General features: G+C 40.1%; 1 long non-coding RNA gene across 1 annotated transcript; it reads left to right on the plus strand.

Moving 5' to 3' along the window:
* Window positions 1-2,817: 2,817 nt before the first annotated feature.
* On the plus strand, window positions 2,818-5,100 carry LOC127304596 (uncharacterized). Its single transcript, XR_011745873.1, has 3 exons — window positions 2,818-3,262; window positions 4,352-4,489; window positions 4,715-5,100. It is a non-coding gene; the product is annotated as an uncharacterized lncRNA (long non-coding RNA).
* Window positions 5,101-7,722: the final 2,622 nt, after the last annotated feature.

Here is a 7,722-nt window from a genome sequence, read left to right on the forward strand (position 1 = left end):
ACAATTTATGTGAGCTCAGGTTTGTCGGTGTAGCGGTCCTTGGCCCATTTACTGATGGCACCGAACTGGCCATGGATGAAATTCTCCAGGCGAAAGATATTGTTGGCATTTGTGCCCTCTAGGTCCACGAGGATAGTGTGCCGCACGAAGATACCTGATTTGGAATCGTTGCTTCCATGCGCCTGAGCCAGCCTCACCTAGAGCTCACCGAATGGAGTGGTGGAGTGGAACAGAGAATAGCATTGACATGGAGTTGGAAGGTGTGCGTCCACCGCTCAGCAGTGTCGGAGGCGTTAGCCTTCGAGATCTCTTCCGTGTTCGAAAGTGTCGGCCGCCTTGACGTGGTACTTCTTGACCATGATTATCCATGATGATCCCAGAACGTATCTCCATCGCCGTGACCGTGAACAACGTCTCCCTGTACTCCTAAGGTGCCGCCCCTCATACACTCCTATCTCATCCTTCTCGCTTTCCCATTCAGCACAATACCATCTCTTTTTTTTCTTCTAAATGGACTACAATACCATCTTCTACGGAAGCAGCCTAGGTTCGTATCCGAAGGTGGAGTTCCTAAGGCACCGCGTCCGACGGCATACCAGGTGTTGCTCAAGGCAGCGGTTGAATGAGATGGTGCGAGGCGGTGGCTTTGGCGGAACACGGTGGGGTGCACTGGAGGTGTGTCCGAATCCTACCGCGTGGGCGTTCACTCGCACGAGATGCATGATCTTGCACATCATTGATAACCCCCAACTGCAGGGGATCACTGCAGTGCAATTCGATAAGTATTTGAGTGTCGAACCAACTAAAAGCTGAAGGTAAACTATCATTCTCTAAAGCCCATATAATCTACTTATATGGCCTTCTATGCAAATCTAGGATCTATAGTGTGTGTGAAGAGGTTTCTACTATAAAACTATAACCGCTGAAAATAAAATGCAAGAAGTAAAATTAATGCAAGAAAATTAAAATGTAGTAAAGTGAGGTAAAATGGAGTAACTCAAGGGAGTAAGTGTTCTGGTAAATTGCTATTTCATTTGTGTGGTTGTCAGAATTAGTGAAGCTCGGTATAATCTTTTTAGTGTTTTTTCTAGAGAGTATAGTTTTAAAAATCGGACCGGTGATCGAACCAGTGAGTTTTTACCGGTCGGACCATGGTTCACCGGTTCAATGTATGGTTTTCTAAAAGATAAAGTAATATATTTTATTTATAAATGTTGCATGAAATAAATAATTATGTATGAAAAATATCGCATACTTGCAATTTGTCATAGTAATTCACATTGAGTAACAGTAAAATTGCTCCACCTAGGAGCTACCACAGCGTTTTGACGCTTGTAACCGTTCGATCAAATCGCTGGACGTCGTAGATCCATTCAGTGCGCACGCGCGCACAAGTTATGCGACGGCTTGCCCAGAATTGAAGGGTTGCTACTCCCAAAACGGTTATGGGCGTTTTGTGGTTCATCGGGCCGCGAAACAGCCCAATTCTTTGCTGGATAGAAGCCAGGCCCGTGTGCCTCGTCTCTCTTCCTTTTCTCCCCGAATCGACGAACTGGAGTCCCGTGGCAGCGGCGGCGGGCGGTAGGACTCGGTCTCCTCTCATTCGTCGGACACGGCTCGTTGCTCTAGCCGGCCCAGTTCATCCTGCTTAACATGCCCGTGTAGGTGGCTCTGACCAGGGTTTGGTCTATTCGGCAGAAGGAGCGGCGGCAGTGCGATGCCATGGTGGTGCGATTAATGGCGTAGCAGGTGCGCAGACTTCATTTTCCTGTCTTTCCGGTTGTGATTGAAGGTCCGCTTCATGGCTGCCCACAGCCCACCGCCTTCCCGGTTCCTTACTGTCCTTTCGTCTTCTCGTATCGCCTTCAACTGATCTGTCGGGCTCAGATCGTGCGTGGAGCTTCCCAAGCGGCTACCAGGCAAAGGTGTTGTCACTCGTGCTCAGCGTGTTGAGATTGTGGCGGCCGTGATGTGGCTCCTTGCTGCAATGCAGGGTGTCCCCTCCAGCGGGGCATGGATGGAGGTTTGGATAGAATTAAGGATTACTCAACCCATATGTATCTCTTTGTAATTTTTTTTCTAATCCTCTTAAAGTGTCTACAAGCATGCCTCTGCCCCAACTGCATAGGCGCAAGTGTGAGACTCAAAGCTGAGGGGGCTGATTCTTTTTCTTGTAAGAAAGATTAATGTAAGCATTACAGGTTGTGTACCACGACATTACTTGTTATGGGTAGAATACATATAGGAGTTGGAAAGAGAAGAATTGTGCATCTGATGCACCATACCAACAACACACACACACGGAAATCATGTAGGACCATGGAACTATTCACCTAGCCACTTGTCGTTGTGCTGATTATCTGATACTTTGGTCTAATTGTTGCTGTATTTCTCTCGGAGTTGTCCTAATTAGAGATTGGCGATCTATGTTTGTTTCACCTTTCTGAGAGATTGTGAACTCTTTGTTTGTTTACCCTCCCTCTTTCAACCCCTGTATCTCTTAGTGTATTTGTACCTTGGTTCGGTTTAATAAATTTTGGTTCAGGCTGGCCTAAGCCTGCTGTAGCACCGTCATTATTTTAAATAAATGTCTCTAGACTGCTTCACATAACTTCTCTATGGAACAATTCATTGTATATTATCGTCATTGTTATTCCAACATAGATTTGCTTTCTTCCGTAATCAGTAGCCGACTTCCTGTTTATTTCTGTTGGCTATTGCCTTTTTTCTGCAGGTTATTTTTGTGGTCTTCAAACCTTAGGTTCTTACAGCTTGTGTTAGTTTTAGTGAGGTTGTAATTTGTACAGTGATGTTTTCTCCCCTAATTTTCAATTTCTATCAGGTACTTCAAATTTACTGCTTGAACATGCCGATATACAGCTTGCCTGACTGTGCCACTAGTTTAATTTCTTTGCTGTCCACAACAAATTTATGTCAAGTGATGCTTCATTTTCTGCAAGGTTATTGCCTGACTGTGCTGCTGGTTTAAATTTCTTATGCCTTGGCAGTGGAGACCAGCGCATTCAAGGAGAGTTGGCATGTTGATCAAATTGGTACGTGAATACAGTGATAAATTTTCTTGCTAGGTAGAAAAGATGATAGCTAAATTACGTCCTTCAAAGAAACTTTTAGTCTCAGTTCATATTACTTTTCTTCGATGTCGTCACAATTGTAACATGTCCAGTTCAATGCCTACCTAATTTGGTATCTTTGCATATTTTCAGGGATGATTACTTGTTGCTTCTTTTCTTCTTTCTAACAGGTGATACATTTGCTCTTTATTCACTACTCTATCATCATTCAAATATTAGACCGGCCACCCAAACAACACTAGACTGATGAGAACCTAATGTGTAATGGCATATAATACTCAAACTTATGAGAACTTGGCAGCAGTAAAAGCAATGAGATAGCTAGAGACACATGCATCTGGAAGAAATTGTCTTCCTGTTTTTAATCTCATTGGTACCTGTACAGAGTAATGCCCATCATCATATTTTCTGAATTAATCCAAGGTATCTAGGAATCTAATTTACGCTCTTGTGGTTCCACGGCTCAGATGTTTTGTGTTTGTGCATAGAAGTGAAGTCAGTGATGGTGCTGAGGTGCATGGTTATGAATTGGATTAAAACTAACATTTACGACAGCTTCTTCTTGGTCTTATAGTAGTAGTGTTCTATTACCTTTTGAATGAAAGATGTGTACCAATATTTTCGCACATTGAGCAATCATCCTTTTGTTGTAAACAATCGTTGCTGGCATACTGTACTTTTCTCTTTGCATGTTGTTTCTTCTGAACAACGTGCTGCAGTTAGGCTATTGGTCCTCCCACTCTCTATGAACTTACATCCTAGGTACCTTAATCTGCTCCATGTATTAGAGAAAGCTTCTAAAATGTTTACATTAGCATGCCAAATTTAAGTGTGTAAGTAATACAAATTTCTCAATTTTATGTTGATACAGGTGAATTATATCTAGAACAACATAATAATTTGACTTGACAAAACTTCCAGATCGACAATTTACTTTGTGCACATTCCGCGAAGAAATAAAAAAAACTGAACATCAGTGATTGTGCTACCATTAAGAAAATAGCACACAAATCTTTCTCAAAATTCGTGGCTCTAGGACATATTATAGCTAATACACTTGCAAGTTTCTGGATATTCTTTGCTGTATAAACAAAGCAAGATCGACCTACATCTCAGAAAATACATGCAGATGTTACCTATCTCTGTGTAAAAATATTCACAAAGTCCTTTCAGTTTTTGTTCGAGATCTTTTGGGCTCAAAATTCCGTCACACACTTTCCTAACAGAATCTCTCTTAAATTCTTCATGTTTTTCCTCAGGGCATGTCCGCATAGTGGTCAATTTACTGTCCTGATATTCCTCCACACAAGGGAGCCTCAGTCTGTCCCTCACAAAAAATGGGAGCTCCAGCATGCAGTTGCTGTCCGCATAGTGGTGATGTTTTACAAATATCTGAGGTAAACTGAACGATTCTCCTCCGAGTCTGAAGTTTACGCTGAATTCATATATCAATGTTGTTCACAAATTTTCATGGAGTGCTAGCCATTATTGTGGATGTAATCCCATCGATATACAAAATTGGACTTCTGTAAATTCAACGGGATGACCTTTTGCATCCTGATACTGAATCGAATCATATTTGGAATAACAATATCTGATCTATCAAATTGATTCATCTACAGGCACACAGCGATTCCATTTATGTTGGCTCATTTAACTCAATGGCCACCATTACACCTACAGGTTCAGGTTCAGTCAAATAAGAGCCGGTAATCATCTTGGTTAGCACCAATAGCCGCAAGGGCATGGGCTATTTTAATACAAACAGAGGGGCAAAAGAGAATTTCAAATGAACTAAAATTCATCCGGATAAAAGACCAGATTATGAACTGATGTTGGGTCTGCACATTTTCTATTTAGAGCCTATTATGAACTTTCAAAAGTGCATGGTACGCTGTTTAGCAAATCTGTAATAAAGTTGGCATTCACATGGTTATGTAAACCTGCAAAATCGCTATAATATTTGGCCTTAATATCACACAACTTGAATTGATCATTTTTTAAAACATTTCTACCGTTTGGGATTTCTTCGATAGTATCAATCTATTGTTCTGTTGTCCAGATTGGATGGTCCAGATTGAACGGGTGCGGCAAGGCGCGCGTTTATGGTCTAGTAATGACATAAACAGAACAGTCAACAGCTGATCAACAACTTGCCATGTCCGAAACTCACAGGTAGCCGAATATGCATTTTACCAACTAGTCAAAGCATGCACACTTATGGTTGGCAAGTTAGAAGCTAGCAACAGCCATATATACACCCAAGTGATATCGTGTATGCATCAAGCAGCATTCAAATAACATCAAGCAGTTGCAGTTCACGTTTACAAAACGAGCGTATCTATACGCCTAACATAAATCAACCAGAGCTCAGCTGGTCTATAAATCTTCAAAGAAGCTGAGTACGAAGCTTGGTGGCTGCAATTAAAGTTTTACAGCGTCATATCAGTTGAGCCGGTCAAACCGAAAAACTGGTTAAGTGCGTAAAACTGGTGGTTGGACCGCGGTTCAGGCGGTTTATTCCGGGTCAGCAGCGCAGACGGTCTAGTGCGCTTAAGAAACCGGCAGAGGCTCCGGTTCCAGTTTTTTCCGGTTGAACCGCCTGTTCGGTACGGTTTTTAAAACTAGAGGAACCATAGATGTGTGTAGCTATATAAGCAAATACACCCCTAGTGATTGATCCCAAGGTCACTTAAGAGCAAACAAGGAAATTATTAAAATGGATTGTTTAGAAAATTTCCAAAAACTATATAAAACATGGAAATAACATTATATAAGATGCAATTATGTGTTTATATGTATCAATAAGCTACAAAGTGCATGTATGTATTTTACATACATCAACATCCTCAAGCTTAACATATGCTCGTCCCCAAGCATAGAGATGATAAAATTAACATGGACTTTGGAGTTTATTGCATTGTTTCTATATCATTATCATGCAAGGTCTCACAAGGTTCAACTATTAAAAAAATAACAATGAGAAAATGAGCTATAAAGTGGTATCTCTCACATTCTACAAAGGATGCTTAATAATAAGTGACATTGTGAGCAAATAAATGATAACCATTAATTATGGACCATAAAGCATGCTTGGATGAACCAATAGAATTTTCTTTGGAAAACTCTTTTCTTTTCTTTGGATACTTTTAATTCTTTTCACTCTTGAATAGATAAAGTAAGTAGGAAATACATGTGTTAGTCCTCCAATAAAAGATGAATAAGACAATAAAGTAAAGTTTTGAGATATGTAGTTCATGTCAACGGTAATCATAAGGATGTAGCTCTCTGCATCTCTTTCTTACTTTGTTTTAGAGCACTTATGGTTCATATGTTTGACCTCTTATAAGTAAGATGCCTCATGCCCTTTAGCACTTTACAATCACACCTCGTACTACTTAATTTTAGATTCCATAGACCTTCTCAATATGCATATTGTTTTAACCAAGTACCGCAAAGGGATACCTCCATGCCTCCTATACAAAGAACCCAAGAAGATTTTACAATCTCAACTCTAAAGGCCCTATATACCGGGAAGACAGGACATCAGACAAATGAGCATCCTCTACTACAAACCTCTCTCTTACTTTTTTCTCCCTTTCTTTTTTCTTTTCTCTCTTTTTTCTATCTATCTATCTTTTCTCTCTATTTTTTCTCTCTTCCTATTGAGGATTCCCATGCTAAAAGCTTCCACCATGTTTATGCATGGGTTTGGTTAGCGGCCAAGCTTCTTTAACGCATATGCATACTCCAGTCTTTTGCATGATAAACCTCTTTATTTCGCCCGAGGTGGCTATCCAGTAACCAAAAATTTAAACATGATAAACGACTTAAAATAAGTGCAATGTTAGAAGTGTTCCCCATGTAAGAGTATGGTTACGACCTGACAACCTACTCGTAATCTGTCAAACACATAACTTCGCATAGTGGTGTTTTTCCTTCCATACCTTACTTTCTCATGAGCTTAAAACTACACAAAAAATGATATTTTGAAATAATTGGCGGCATAACACACATACGAAATAGCAAGTGCTATATAGGTAGTTATGGTGGGTGTTTGGTTTGAGTTGTTTTTGGATACAAGTCTTTAGCTTGTGTGAGAATTCATTTTTTTGCTAGCAAAAGATCTAAGAGCATGCAATAGTGTCCACAGTGATATTCATCTATCATCATCAATGACACTTAATATTGAACATCTGTGCATACTAGTAAGAAGTAGCACTAAATAAGGCAATAGCAAATTATCACTCAATAAGGCATTTGGAATTAGTAATACCATGCATAACTCGACTTTCAGCTTTTGTTTTCATCCCCTTTTTCTTTCCATAGCATCCAACTTATTTTCATTGTGGTATTTAAGGATGGTTCATTTCAGTAGCTCTTTCATATGCATGTAAAGTATTTATTATGATTATATTATTTATTTTATAGCAAAACTAGACATAACAAAAATAAAAGACGCTCCATGTTTTTGCGATAACTCTATGTTGCTCAAAAATCAAAGTTTAGGGGCGTGCAAATCGAGAGTTTAAGATAAGCCCAGTGGGGTGCCTTGTGCATCCTCAAGCATATGGTCTTCACCATTTTTGGATAGCTCTTGGTGTGGTATTCCTCTATTCCCTGTGAAAAA

The sequence above is a fragment of the Lolium perenne genome, chromosome 5 (genome assembly GCF_019359855.2).
Source record: "Lolium perenne isolate Kyuss_39 chromosome 5, Kyuss_2.0, whole genome shotgun sequence".
Taxonomy (NCBI): Eukaryota; Viridiplantae; Streptophyta; class Magnoliopsida; order Poales; family Poaceae; genus Lolium; species Lolium perenne.